The sequence below is a fragment of the Pongo abelii genome, chromosome X (assembly GCF_028885655.2).
Source record: "Pongo abelii isolate AG06213 chromosome X, NHGRI_mPonAbe1-v2.0_pri, whole genome shotgun sequence".
Taxonomy (NCBI): domain Eukaryota; kingdom Metazoa; phylum Chordata; class Mammalia; order Primates; family Hominidae; genus Pongo; species Pongo abelii.
This window is the reverse complement of record NC_072008.2, coordinates 34,942,259-34,958,971: the sequence shown is the minus strand read 5'-3', so window position 1 is coordinate 34,958,971 and position 16,713 is coordinate 34,942,259.

Here is a 16,713-nt window from a genome sequence, read left to right as displayed (position 1 = left end):
CTAGTCGATTAGGTCTGCTTTTTACATCCTGACAAAAATCAGCCCCTCCTGCATAGAGGGATGTTTATTCCTAGGTCAAAAACTCTATCTAACTGCCAAATTGCTAGTAAACAAGATGCTATACTCCCTGCAAATGAGCTATTTAATATTTTAGCTCTTGGGCCACAAATTAATGTACCAGTTTCTTGGAAGAAATTAATGCAGTTCAGGGTTCATTTCTTTTATTATAACTGTAGGGATAAAATAAACTTCAGAAGCTTTTTTTATTGTTGCTAAAATACATGCATTTTAGCAGCATTTTATGCAATGAAGGATTTTCTCTACTAAAAGTATTGTTTATATATGTGCATCTTATCTTTTACCCATGGTAGAAATTTAATCATTCTTCACACTTTCTCTTAGAAATCACCATGATCTGGTGATCTTATCAAATAACATTATGAAATTCATTTTTTTGATCAGTTGGTGTTGTTACATTAAGAGTGTAGACTCTGGAACAACATATCCTGAGATGTGTCCAAGCTCATCCATCTCATTCAGTTCAGTTTGCTGAACTGATTTTCAGCAATGTACTTAAAATTTTTGTGCCACAGTTTCCCAAAAATGGATATAAAAGTAATTGCTATTGATACCACTGTTGTAGTAACTGACTTATTATGTAAGAAGCTAAAAATGGGTTTGGCACATACATACTGCTAAATAATATTAGCTACTATCAATATTGTCTGTATTATCATTATTGTAGTTTCAAGTTTTGTGAACTCATCACTGAAGCTCTACAAGAGTCTCTGAATTGGTCCACTTCAATTTCATCTCCAAATACCCTCTAGAGTGACCAATCTGGAGTGTAAATCTGACCACATCACTCCTGCACTTATAATCAATTCACAGCTTCCTGCCACTGACAAGACAAAAGACAAAATGTCCTGACATGGCAAATAAGTGCCTCCATGACTAGTTGGCATATTGTCTCTTCATCCCTATTTTGTGCCATCCAGCCACTCACATTACATTCCAACAGCAGTCAAGTATTTATGGTTCCCAGAATATGTCATATATCATGCCTTCATATAAGTGAAAACATGCTGTGCCCAGCTGCATTTCTTTGAATGTTTTCCCTAGCCACTAAGGCCCATTTTTTCATCTACATGGTAAGCAAAAGTGCTGGGGAATTAACACTTCCCAGGAGAAACTCTGACTAACAAGAACTGGTGTATAAAACACCAGCTCCCTCAACCCTCGCAATCACTTAAGAATAACTCAAAAATGCATATTCTACACTGTTCCCCAGAACTCCCTAGCAGGATCAAGCTCAAATTACCAATAATAAATGCTTGAAAACAAATTTTCTATTGGCTGCTATCTGTTCATCATCTTACTTCCTACCTGGCATGTCCTGCTGTCACTTCCCAAATAAACTACTTGTTCTTGAATCCTGGTGTTGGCATCTATTCCTGGGGGATCCCAAACCTAAAACCTACTGCATTAATCTAGGTAATTTACATTACCTACCACTAAAGCCAGTGTTCAAAAATCTCATCACTAAACACAATGTTGGTTTCTCACTTTTGTAAAGTCAAATCAAGACTAGTCAATCCTTCTCCATATTGAACACCATCACATGCACAGTTTCCTAGGGCATGTCTGCGAGCAGAATGGGATGGAGGAGGCTGATGAGCTTTGGCTCTGTGGCCCCACCCAAATCTCATCTCCAGTTGTAATCCCTGTGTGTCAAGGGAGGGATCTGGTGGGAGGTGACTAGATCTGGGGGCAGTTTCCTCCATGCTGTTCTCAAGATAGTGAAGGAGTTCTCATAAGATCTGGTGGTTTAAAAGTGGCAGTTTGCCCTGCACTCTCTCTCTCCTGACTCCTTGTGAAGAAGCTGCTTGCTTCTCCTTTGCCTTCCACTATGACTGTAAGTTTCCTGAGGCCTCCCCTGTGAGTCAACTAAACCTCTTTTATTTATAAATTACCCAGTATCAGGTGGTATCTTTATAGCAGTAATGAAAACAGACTAATACAGAGGCATTCCTCATTCTTAACTGCCTTAGTTAAAAAGTGACTTAGGCTACTCTCACTCATTGTCTATTGGCCAGAACTAGCCATACGGTCAAACCTAACTGCAATGCAGGTTGCAAAATATAGATGGGATAACTATTGAGCACCAACAGTTTCTCACCTACCCAACCTCCAATGTTTCTGAAAAAGTCCATTATGGCTCAACCCCTTTGTCTTATCATACTGAATCAAGGGTCTTTGTTATGTGATTCCATGATGCTTTTCATAAATCTATTCACTGTACCTATGTAATTTATGTTTTTGTCAGTCAGGCTAAACTACCACCCAACGATCTCCTTGAATATAGAGAAAATTTTTATTTTTCTTTTAATTTCAACCTTTTAGTTTTAATTTTTAATAAAAATTATATATATTTAAGGTGTACAATGTGATATTTTGATGCAGATATTCATAGTGAACTGATTACTACAGTCAAGCTAATTATCCTATTCAACCCCACATAGTTAGCATTTGTGTGTGTGTGGTTTGATATAGTCCCACTTGTTTATTTTTGCCTGTGTTTTTGATGCTATATCCAAAAATATTTGCCAAGGCCAATATCAAGGAGCTTTTCCTCTGTTTTCTTGTAGGAGTTTTATGGTTTCAATGTATTGTATTCTGAAAAATTGCTAAGATAATAGATATTAAGTGTTTTCACCACGATAAAAGATAAATGAGGTAATACATATGTTTATTAGCTCAATTGAGTCATTCCACAATACAAACATATTTCAAAATATCATGCTGTACACAAAAAATATATACAATTTTTATTTTTCAATTAAAATTTTAAATAAATACATAAATGTATAAATGCATAAAAATGCAAGGATCCAGTTTCATTTTTTTGCATGTGGATGTCCCATTTTCCCAAAAGCATTTATTGAAGAAGTTATGATTTCTTCATTGTGTCTTGTTTGTGGCCTTGCCAAAAACTGGTTGACCATATACGCTTGGGTTTATTTCTGGGCTCTTTACTCTTTTCCATCGGTCTATATTTCTATTTTGGTTCCAATACCATACATTTCCGACTATTATTGCTTTGTAATATAATTTGAAATCAGGAAGTGTGATGCCTTCAGCTTTGTTTTTCTTTATCAAGTTTGTTTTGGCCACTCAGGGTCTTTTGTGGCTCCATCCAAATTTTAGAAGATTTTTTTCTATTTCTGTGAAAAATGCCTTTGTAATTTTGATAGAAATTGCATTGGATCTGTGTATCATTATAGATAATATGAAATTTTAACAATATTAATAGATTTTTCTTATTGAGGAGCTTATCATTATTTTATAAAAGATTATTATTTTCACCGATATAATTCTATGCTCTTTTAGGCATATATCCCCTGGATGTCAGAATGGAAGTCAATGACTTGACAGAAATTAGAAAGAAGTTCAGGGATTGCATTTTCTCCATCTCTCTTTCATAGTACCTGTCCAATTACCTAACATTCCTGGTGAAAGTTAGAAGAAATATAACCCTAAAATAGAGATTATATTGTGTCGTTTTTGCTTATAGCTTTCAGATTCCCAACTTGGAAAATGGTTGTCCACATTTTATATTAATAACTGTGGTTTACAATTGGCTGGTTTCTAGTAGACTTGGGTGATAATATAATGGAATATTTTTCTGTGACATACTAAAATATTGTTTGTTTCCAATTTTACCAACAATTATCAAATTATCAGGATTAATTCTTATCACTGTTTTCTCTCTTCAAAGTAATCTTCTGGGAGAGGATAAAGGTTATACAATACCTAAACAATACTGTACACATAAAAGAGGAAAATAATGTACATGAAGAGAAAGAGTTTGTAAAGTGGCTCTATTTGAAGCCGTGTGGCTGATTTCAAACCCTGAACATCCCTTCTAAGAAAAACAGCAAAAAGTTGCATAAAATATGAACTTTTTCTTAAATGTCACCACTAATATGGCAAGAAATAAACAATGAAAAAATGACAAAAAAATAAAATGAAAGCATAAATATCAGAATGTAAGAGATAAATAAGTAAGCCTTTGTCCACAGGACATCTGTAAACCTTGGCAACCTTGAGCAGAGCATTATTTGCTGCTACAGAAGGCACAGAGACAAGAGAAGAGTCTAAGCCTTGCTCAAGGCAGGAGTCTAATACAACTCTGAGGATAAAGCTAGGACCCAAGAGGGAAAGACCTTCCATGTAACAGTAATAAAAAATAAACCTGACACACCAATAAGACAGCAAGAAAACTTATTGTCTTGTCATTCACCTTGTACAAAGGGAGGAAACAACCTCCCCTGAGAATTTTTAAACACAAACTAGTCTCATACAAGTTTGCAGCCTAAATTCGTGAAACCAGAAAACTCGAGAGGTGTATTTAAGATTACTGTTCTGAACCCCCAAATGACTGAAATAATAAAACAAATCCTCTTTGAGGGAAACAACTGCAACCCAATTATCAAATAATTTCCAGAGGTAATAATCTAAGGAACATGAGTTCACAGAAACAAAAATACAAAAGCCACAAGAAGCCATTCGCTATAACTGAGAGAGAGAATATGATGTGCAATGAATTCCAATGTTGGAATCATCAAACCCGTAATACAAAGTAACTACGTTCATACATTTCAAACCGTAAAATAGAAGTTTGAAAATTTAAACAATGAATAAGAAACAATAGAAAATACAAAAGCATATTTGAAATAGAATCAAAGGCATTTGTAGAAAGGGAAACCATAATAATTAAAATTAAAAATTTGATAGTGAGTTAAACAGTAAATTGTTCAGTTAAGAAGAAAAGAGATAAATAAAAGATAGATCCACAAAAGCTCTCAAAAATGCATCTCAGAAAGACAGAGTTGGAAAATGTGAAAGAGACTAAATAAATTATGCATGTATAAAGAATGTGTACAAAGTAAACTGAAACTCAATAGAATTTTAAAGAGTTTATGTGCAGAAACAATTCATGACTTGGGCAGCTCCAAACCAGAAACAGTTCAGGAGCTTCATGGAGGAAATACAAAAGGGAGGCTTTTATAGGACAGACACAGAAGTAAAGCAAAGAAAATATTTGATTGGTTAGTTATATGGTTGTCTTATTTAATCTATTCCATTGGAAAGTCCTCAGTTGTAGAATTACAAGTTTGTTGGTTGCTCCTGATTGGTTGAGCTTAAGTTCTGTTTTTCTTTAATATCAGCATTTATAGGAAATAGCTCAACTTAAATTTCACTTATGTTTGCAAATTCATCAAGTTTAGGTCGCTTATGAGGCCTAACTGGTTTTGTCTACTCAGGTAATCTTCAGTCATGGTCTCCATTTTAATTTATTTTAACAAGAGTTTTACAAGGTGAGAAAAACATTTAATTTGCAAGAAGAAAATTATTCTTAACTTATATGTGCCTAATAATATAGCCTCAAACTATATAGAGCACATATTGACAAAATTAAATGAGAGACTTTAACATATATCTGTATCAACTGATGAATCAAATAGACTGAAAAATTTAGCAAAATACGGAAGATTTGAACACCACAATGAATAAGTTTGATCTAATGAATGTATATGTAACACTGCATTCAGTGATTGAAGGATATATGTTTTCTGCAAAAACTTGGAGAACATTGTAAATGTTGACCGTGCTCTAGGCCACAAAGCAAATGGAAATATTGTCTTTTTGCTTGCTTTTTCCCCACATTGTTTATTCTCAACTCCACAACTATAATGATCCTATGAAAATCTTAGCTGGATGAGTCCTGCCTCTCTTCATATTCCCTCAGTGGCTTCTGGTTTTGTCTCTCTTACCTCATCATGTCGTCTCCTCCCCTCTCCCTTATTCAGTCTGCTCCAGATACACTGGCTTCTGTTGTTCCATTACCACATTAAACCTGATTCCACCTCTGAACTTTTCACTTGCTATTTCTTCTGTCAGGACCCTTTCTGAAAATATCTGAACACTCACTCCCTTGTATCCTTTAGGTCTTTTACAAAAGTTTTTTTTGTTTTGTTTTGTTTTGTTTAACTGAGGCCTTCACCAAACACCTTCTCAATAACTCAATCTCTATCCCTCATCCATACTTTATTTTTCTCCAAATCATTTCACACCATATACAATATTACATATCTTATCATCTGTCTCCCCTCTCTAGAATGTAAACTCCCAATTCCTATAGTTTTCATTCTGCTATATTTACTGTTATATCACTAATGACTAGAATAGTTTCTGGTACTTTCTATGTATGTGACAGATACTGGTTGAATAAATAAAAAATGAATGAATTTTGCAATTTAAAGCACCATTTTATTAACCTTTGAGTTAGAAAAAAATCATAAATGAAAAAACCATAATGAAATTATAAGCTATTTCAAACTAAATAACAAAAATTATACACATCAAAATTATAGGATATAGCTAAAGTTGTACTTAGAGAAATTTTTAAAGCCTTCAGTATGTATATTGGAAAACAATAATCATTTAAAAATAACTAACCAGGTATCCGACCTCAGAATAAAAACAACAACAGAGTAAACCTCACCCACATAATAGGGAATAAATAATAAAGATTATTTAAAAAATTAGAGCAAAAGAGGCCAACAAAGCCCACCAAAAACAGTTCTTTGAAAAGACTAATAAATCTTTAGTCATAATAATAAATCAAACAAAATAGAGAAGACAAAATAGACTATTAGAAGTGAAAGAGATGAAATAACCACATATACTAAAGTGATTAAAAAGATAAGATACTATAAATAATTTTGTCAATAAATTTAAAATATTAGATGAAATGGGGAAAATTTCTAAAAAAAATATAACCCACCTTAACTGGTTCAATTTTAAAAAAAATTAAAAATCATTAAAATACAGCGTCAATAGTTTATTCTACCAAAAACACAGACACACACACACACACACACACACACACATACATACACACACACACACTAGAATCAGATGGTTTTACAGGTAAGTAAAGAAAAAAAAGGAATACTTCAAATTATTCAATGATTCCATAAAAACCTTAATAGCAAAAATTTTTAAAGAATAGTGTATTAAAAATGTATAGGACTGGGCTTCCCTGAGAAATAGTTGATTCTAGGACTTGGGCTAGAAATGTACAAGATGAGCATAGAGCATCTTGTAGTGCTAGAAAGTAAGGAAGTATTTGAAAAAACAAAATGAAACGAAGTACAATGATTGTGATGTGTGAAAGGATCACAGGAACCAACATTTGAGCAACAAAATTATGTAGCATTGGATTGTAACCCAAACTATAAAATAAATATCTATGAGTCCATAGCTACATAAATAAGTGATTGAATAAATATTTGGAAGAAAATAAATAAATCTCTTGTGCAGAAGATTTACAAATAACTTATGTAAATACTCATCCTTCAAGGAGGTAGATCATAACTCTCCACTCCTAAGTGTGAACCGTGTATAGTGACTTCCTCCCAGAGTGTGAGATGCAAAGTTACAAGAACATTTCACGAATATAGATGTTTACTCATAAACAAACTAGTAGCAATATGAATATAGTCTTGTTTATTTTAAAAAATCATCATTATCAAATTGCTATCTAAGGAATTATTTAAATAGTAATAAAGTATTAGTGCAACTCACTACTTTAAGAGACTGTAAGAGGAAAAACCCAAGATGAACATATCAATAAATTAATAAAACACATTTGATATAATTCAACATCCTTTCCTGATATGAATTTTTTTTAAATTAGAAATGAAAGGGAATCATTAACCACTATTATTAACTATGGAAGGCAGATCCGCCATTGTCAGAAGGTTATTGACTGACTGCAAGGGAAAATGAGGAAACTTATAGAGTTGATGAAAATATTTTATATCATGATGAGGGTGGAGGTCACATGACTATACATTAGTAAAAATTCATTGAATTGTACTCTTAAAGTTAATTTTACTGTATGCATATTTTATTTCAATAAAGCTAATAAAAATAAAAAGAGAACTAATAACTCGATAAAGGATACCTATAAACGAAAAATAACACAAGAAATATAAAAAAATTTTGTACTCTCTTGTGTATCAACTCTCATTTCATCCCCTGCTTTAGCAACTGCTTCCATACTGTCTTTAATGAGCTTGCTCAGGAGTTACCTTAAAGAGCTCCCTCTCCTGAGGGTACACCCTATACCTCTCCTTTCCAGAATCCATGCTGTCTATCGTTGCCTGCGTGAACTCACCTGCATTCACATATATGAAACCTAAAACTACAAGGTAGTTAGTTAACAGCCCATGAGTCTATCTTCACCAGAAGGGTAGAAGAACCTGTGGATCAATCAGTCCTTCCTTCCTTCTTCCCCCAGGTGGACAATTCTGAGATGTTATTGCAAAAGCTTCTCGATAACTCAATGTTCATGAAAACATGGATCAACATAAAATTTATTTCATGCAGTACTGGTAGAAGTATAAATTGGAAAACAGTTCACTGTTGTCCAATAAAAATAAATAAGATTATACTTTATAACCCATAATTCCACTCCTGAGTATGTAATGCTTGCACATACACCCTAAGCAATGCTTACAAGAATATTCTTAGCAGCATTGTTCTTAAAAGCAATAAATGGAACTAGCTCAAATGGCCTTCCACAGAAGAGTGGACACATATTTACTCATTGTATGAATATACATTGGAATATTATACAACAGAAGAAATGAATGGATAGCAACTACCTGTATCACTATGGAAGAAACTCAGAAAAGGGTCACAGAAAAATGCGTGCTGTAGAATTACATTCATGTAGCACTAAATGAAGTAAAGCTAAATAGCACATTGTTCTTGTGGGAAAAATACAAAGTAAAAGCAAGAGAAAATTAATATAAAATTTTGTACTGTGGAACCTCTAAGCTGAATAGAGAGGGGAAGATGAAGAAGAGCATACAGGTGCTTTAAGGTGCTGATAATAATTCTATTCTAAATGTGGGTTGGGCACATGAGTGTTCCGTTAATTGTTGTTGCTTATATTTGTACACCCTTTGTTATAAGTATGCTGTGCTTCTATTAAGAACTAATTGGGAAGAAATATGGCTTTAAAGTTGGTAATTTGCTCAGAGGCAGAAGCTGCCCAATGTGAACTTGCTTCTTTGGTGTGGAGGAACTCATTTACCATCTATATGGTGATTTGGTATAACAACCTCTGAGGACCTACCTACACCAGGTTGCAATACCCATCCCAACCCCATCCCACGCCCAATGGTGTTTTCACAAAGTTAGAACACTGTGCATGAACCCAGTGGAAACTGAAAAAAAAATTTCTTCAGCTGAGAAATTACCCACCACTGTCCAAGCTATGTGAAAGCTAGTGACAGCTCCCTCCTGAACAAGTGTGAAGCCTTGTACATCTTGTAAAAATCCATGGCAGCTACTGCTTCTTCTCAGAGGATTTGTCAGTATTCTACCTCTCCACTTTTCATTGTGGACCCTCTAGATATCATCTCATTCCTTCAGTCCCATCTGGTTGCCATAGGCCTGGATTTTACTTCCTGGTCTGCATCTTAGGGTTGAAAATCTGTTGATGTGTTTTGCCGGGTTTCTCCCGAGGATGCAGTCCCTTACATGTCTTCAATTAGCTGCATTCATTGCACTGCTCATGAAGAAGTAATGCTCTGGCCCAGTGCCAGAGCTCTCTCATACTTCTTTTCCTTCTTTTTCATGAGGGAGGAAGGGTTATAAGCACCTGCTTTAGCTTAGGTGTTTTAACTACATATTTACAGAACATTTATGAAGCTAAAAACAAATAACCTGGATGGAACTAAGTACAAACATTGGCTCACTGCGGTAGCCAAAGCAAGAAAGTCTATGTTTTAACTATAAAGAATGTTTCTAGGGTATGTACCTATAAGTGGAATTATTGGATAAACCAAAAGCAAGAAAATAATGTTAAATGCAAGACATTATACAGGTTGAGTATCCCTTATCCAAAATGCTTGGGATCAAAAATGTTTCAGATTTCAGATTTTCGGGGACTTTAGAAGGGTTGCATTATACTTTAATGATCATCTCAAATCCAAAAATACAAAATCTGAAATGTTCCAGTGAGCATTTTCTTTGAGCACCTTTTTGGGGCTGTTCAAAAGTTTTGGATTTTGAAGCATTACAAATTTCAAATTTTCAGATTTGGGATGCTCAATCTATAATTCTTTTTTTATAAAATCATTGTTTCTCTAAGTCTGTATCTTCTTCCATTTGCAAATAAAGTGATACTAAATAATCTTTTGTAAAGATAGCTAGATTTACATTCAATCTAATAATATGTCCTAAAATCAGGTTTAATGTGTACAACCTTTTTCAGTAGGTTGAGATGTAAACACGGTCACATCTCTTTTATTTTTCCAGTGCATTGTTTAAAACCTCACATATCTTTATTAGCAGAACATCCAGTTTCTTCTTTTTAAGCCCTTTAGTTTGCAATAAGCAAAAAGATAATTTGCTTGATCCAAATAAATCCGTTTTCCTTTCAAAAGTTATCCTTAGAGAGGGCTAGAAAGTCCTGTTCTAATGCCATTGTGTTGTTGCCATAGGGATTCTAGTTTAACTCTGGTTCTCTAAAGTCTGATGGTTACCTGACCCAGGCCTTTGGTGATTTGGACCCTTCATGGGACACAGGGGTACCCTGACAAGGGCTCCAACTTTATCTTTGGGGTGTGTGTGTGTTTGTGTGTATGTGTGTTTGTTTAATGTCACACTCAAACATTCTCAACCCTTGTTCTTCAACATAAAATAAGACTTTCTCAGAGTATGAGCATCAACTGACAAATCGTGTGATACAAGCGCAAGAGACTTCCTTTGAATAAAGGTCCACGGATAGAAGTTCCTTAATATCTTTCATGAATCAATTATTATCCTTTTTGTTCATTTGTTTGTTTGATTTTTAAGAAGAAAGAAAATTTAGATCATTTGGAGTTATTCTGGATTTGGGCTGCATCTAGATTTTTGTCCAATTATTTCCAAAGCTCTACCATTTCTTTTTCCACAGTTAATTTAACAATTACTAGAACATGTGCAACATCACAATGCGGTATCACAACAAACACAAACCCTTCCTGGTAAATATCTCCATACGTGAGTGGGCCAACAATAATGTGGTCTACTAGCCACGCGTCTTGCATGAGTATGTCTTGGCTTGCTTTACACACAGAGTGCAGAATATTAAGTTGGCGAGTTGGATAAGTACAAATAGATTCCTTACATGAGATCATGATACATCAAAATGATATATAAAGTATTATAGTACAAAAGAAATCTGAACTAGGAAACAATAGTGTACTGACATCTATTATCTCTCACTTGAGACACATCCATTCATCTCTGGTTAATATACAGATTAAGCATCCTTAATCCAAAAATCTTAAATTGAAAATGCATGAAATCTGAGTCTTTTTGAGCAGCAACATGTGACCAGAAGTGGAAAATTCTACTCCTGATATCGTGTGACAGGTGACAGTCAAAAAGTAGTCAAAACTTTGTTTCATGCACAAGATTATTTAAAAACACTGTACAAAATTACCTTCAGGCTGTGGGTGGAAGAGATATATACAAAACATAAATTAATTTCATGTTTAGACTTGGGTCTCATCCCCAAGATATCTCATTATGTATATGTGAATATTCCAAAATCTAAAAAACAATCCAAAATCCCAAACAATTCTGGTCCTAAGCACTTTGGATAAAGGATATTAAAACTGTAGTAGTCTTACAAATTTTTTCTTTGTATGTGTATTCAGATCATGCTTTACATAAAATTAACTTGATGTGTGTTTTTTTGTAAATACTGCTTAGTCTAAAAGACTCAGTCTCAAGGTGGAAAGGCAATTAGCAATACCAAGGCGAAAAGGGGGAGTGATGGGAGTCAGTCCTGAGCTGGTCTACTATAGTTGTAGGAATAAAACAAAAGGCAATTAGCAGTGCTTGTCAATCCTTGTTCCCTCTGTATAACATAGCTTTTATGTTTTATCAATTTCAGTTTACATAAGATTAAAATTTCAGCTTTACTACTTAATTATGTGGCCTTAGGGAAGTAACTCAAACTTTGTGCGATTTGGTTCCCTAACCTGAAAAGAAGGGCTAGCATCTAGTGTACTTATGTTCGTTTAACAAATATAAGCACCTGTGTAGAACATCTAGAAAATGATGGCACATAGTAGGCATACAGTAAGTTATAAAAAATGATATTAGTAAAATAACGTGCAGTAAAATCTTATTAGGAGCTATTTAGATCTCACATGATGTTATTAATACACACCTGTGATAAGATTTAAATCTCTGACAGTTCTTCACCAGCCATCTGAGTGATGTTCATACTGTCCCCTCTCTTTTTCAACCTCCTGGCCAAGTTTGGCAGCACATTGTAACTGGGTGTCATAATGGAACTCCCCTTTCCTCAAATTTAAGTGAGGTGCCAAATAGAACAGATACCAAGACACCAGAGTGTCTTGATAAAGGTGAAACAGACCCCCTTTTTCCAACTGCTGAATTTACAAGCAAAACAAAGTGGGACCAATTTCATATTTATTGAACCCCTCAGCCTGATCAAAGACATAAAAATATCCCTAGAAGGGAAGCAGCACCCCTTAAAGAAAGGCTCAGCTTTATATGTCTGACCTGGATCAGGCCTGAGCTACAAAGAAGATTTAATGCTAAATCAAGTTTGAAGTTTTGATTAATGTATTGCAGCTAGCTATTCTAATCACTGAATTGAGATTGTATTTGCAAACTAAAGTGATCATGGGACTCTATTACCTGAGAGTGAACAGAACCCATGAGCTCTGTAAGAGATTTCAACTAGGAGTGTAGAAAAATTAGCCCATACTAAAAATGTTTAAAGTGACCTTGAGAGAGAATGAAAAATAAAGTTGCCTTTTGAATCAGGTTTTTTTTTTTTTCAAACAGACAGATTACCTAAACATTGTGGAATCATTTCCAACTCTTCACTCTTTAGCATTCACATATCTTGATTGTTTCCAAACAGGCTTTGCATTTTTTCCTATGCAATGCTTTTCCTAATGTCTCATTCTTATAGAATTGCTACCAAATCAATTATTCAGTGTTCAGTGAACTCTGCCCAATCTAGACTAACTTCTCTACTTCTGGCCTCTTTGCATTTACATCATCATTAATGATCACCACCAAAATATCCTCTTTTATGCACATATTCTACTTCTATCTTACATTATCCTTATTCTTCCCAGAACGGATGATGATAAGGCAAGACTTCCAAGACCAAATAGTGCAGCATTAATGCGTATGATGAGAAACTTGGGCATGGTCAGAAAAACATTTGGAAGTGTGAAGGCAAAATGGAGTGAGGACAAAGCCATTTAAATGCTTGGCTTCAATGGTAAAGAAGTTTGAGAGGAGAGATCAACGACAGAGTGAACATTTTGCACTGCAGATTTAGCAATCCTATGTTGCAAATTTGGCAAGACATGCCTGATTTTTAATATTTTGTCTAGTTGTTCCTTCGGAACACCTTGTCTAGTTTGTCACACCTTGTGTCCCAAATTTGTGTTTGATAAACATACTGGTTGGCATGGATCTGACTTGGTAATGGCAAAAGAAGCACTATATTCAGCAAAATGGCAGTAGAAATATTATCCCCAAATATGCAGATAGTTTTTAGTTTGGTGAAATGTGACTATACTCCAGAGAAAGATGGTTCTACATCTTTCCTGGGGCAACACAAGAATATTCACAAGGATGGGCTGTCACAAAATAATACAGTTTGGTCTGTGTGTATGGTGTATGTGTGTGTATATATATATATATGTGTGTGTGTGTCCGTGAATGTGTGTGTGTTTTCACACAATTTGATTTACTGCTTTCTTATTCCAAAAAAATGTGGATCATGCGAGAGACTAAAATAGGAGCAGAAAAAGAAATAAAAAGTAGTAAGATTTTTTAAATGGAAAAATTGTAAATTTGCATACGTACTTTAGGAATGCCTTTTGATTGTTTTTATCTCTTTCTGTCTCTGTTTCTCTCATTTTGGATTTGGAAAATGGTAGTAAACATTGAAAACTATCAGGAAAATACCATAAATGTAAACTGATATCATAAATGAATATAGAATTAAGCATGGAATAACTAAAACTATTTTGCAGCAAGTCTATAATTATAACCATATCCTTTAAAATAATCACCACTTTGGTTTTGCTGACTTTAAAGCAAAACTTTAATGTATTTATTTTCTTTTACATTATTTGATCCTGCATTCAGAAACTTGAGCAAATAATGAAAAACAGATTTGTTTTTTTCTCTTAAGAGGAAGCCTGTTTCTAAGAAAGAAACATATTCCAGGGAAAGCATGAGCAGTGCACATTAGTTCAGTCACTGAGAAACTAATGTTGTAAAAAATAAGAAGACTGAAGGCGTGCATACACACACACACACACACACACACACATATTATGTGCTCCCCTTCCCGAGAACACTCAAAGTATTAAAATGCATGACCAAAGGAATGCCCAGAGGTTGAAATGAAAGTGACAGTGAATTGATAAAAAGATTCAAAACCTTATGAGAAAAATTGTAATTGGCGTTGAATAGAATATATTGGAAAAATGTATTTCTCTGAATATATTTAAGAATCTGCTTTATCTGTCTAGCTTTATCAAAATTGGTGATATCTTGTCAAGAAATAATAAATGGTTATCAGCTATCACAGCTTTACTTAGTTCACTGTAGGGCAGTGGTGTCAAAACACAGAATGATGGTGTCAATCATCCTGATTCAATGTCAGCCATGAAAAGTTGATCCCTCCAAAGGTAACTAGCCTGTCCTTTAGTCTTAATTATCAACTCTAGTAATCAATGTTTTATTTCTCTTCTATTTTTTCTCCTAACCTATCAACCATTTATATATAATTGAACTTTTCTAATTCTATTTAAAGTAAATTTTACTTGGCTTCCACTTTAATTTTCTCGCCATCATTCTAAAAACCCTATATTCACTATCTCTGTACATCATGTCACCTGGATTCATTTTTCCAAATGCCATCTCTAACTTGCTTTGGCTTCCATAAGCAGCTTCTATTCACTGCACTGTTCATGGGCACACCATTTTTTGTTTGTCAATTAAGAAGACTATCCTAAAATCTGACAACTGGGTTGGCTAAAGATAAGGGATTTAAAAGGAGCTCAGAGAGCAAATGTCAACGTGGCCACAGTTTGAAACCACAATGCAGCTTCATCCTCTTACTTTAACTAGAGATATCATTTCCAAGTCTGTGACCCTTCCTATTTGATAGTCTTTATCAGTGAGGATTAGCAGCTTTTTTGTACTTTGTTTCATGATGTTCTTTCAGAGGACTTGGATAAATGAACTTTTGCTTTTTACTTCTAAATTTCTAGTAGTTTATTTATGCATTGTGAAGCTGTATGAATGTCACAAACTGAATTCACAAGAAGCCATATGTCACTCTTTTTATTCCTCTGTCTTAAAAGTTGGTGTTTTAGGTGTACCTAGAGAGACATCCTCATTTATCTTATCAGCCAATTAATACATTGTCAGAATCATGGGTTGCACTGAGAATCACAGCCCCCAGTAGTGGGAGCATAACAAAACAAGGTGGTTTAGAACAATTGAGTGAAGGGTACACTTATGTCAGCTAAAACAAAGCTGACTCATCATTGTCAACGGGACCAAAATGAGTGACAAATAGAGCCTGCTGAGAAGTGGACATGAAAGAAACACCATTCACCTGGTCACCGCATAATGTGTTGAAAGGTAGTGTATAAAATAGCGAATTTTTATTCTCTTAACTTTGATACAGCTACTGGGGTAGACGTTGAGCCCTAAGAGGCCTGAGAAGATGATGTGGATCAGCACTTTTCAATCTTTAACCTGTGCAAGAGTCACTAGGAATCCCGTTTAAACTACAGATTTTGATTGAGTAGGTCTGAATTTGTGGTGGGGCCAGAAATCTGCATTACCATCAAAACCTCCAGGTGATGCCAGTAATGATGGCATATGCACTTCATGTAGCAAGAGTTTATAGCACTAGCGATGGAAACTACTGAATGAGCACTGGGGAGAGAAAGGAGGAGAAGGCTGACAGAGAAGAGGGCGCAGATGTGGGTTCTGATGAGCCAAGCAAGATATGGAAGTCTTTCCTCTTCATTGTGTAGCAACCCTTTCTTATGACTTCTCAAGCAGTCAGAAAAGTCTTGTATTAACTCAAAACTAAATAGTGCCGTTTGATTTGTTTTTTTCCAGAAATTGGCAAAGGGGCTGGCATTTGCACCTAGGTTTTCAAGGGGAAGAATTCAGTGTAAGATGCAGAACCAAATAACAGAGACAAGAAGAAGTAAGAATTTTGGAAAGGACTTTGTACTCTGAAGGATCATAAAATTGGAGATTTGAGCAAAGTTTACCTAAATCTCCCAGGGACCAGGAGGCCCTCGTTGACATCTGGATTATAATAATATAATAATCATGGTTCGTGCATACCACATGCCAGACACTACATCTTATGTAAATTACCACATTAATCCTCACAACAGCCCAGTGACGCATCATATCATTTTATAAAGGAGGGAACTGAGGTTCATGGCGTGCTCAAAGCCATACAGTCAGTAGGTTCAAAAGTGAGTATTTCAACCTTGGTCTTGATGAATTTAAAGAGATTCCTATTCTTATTTACCAAAGATA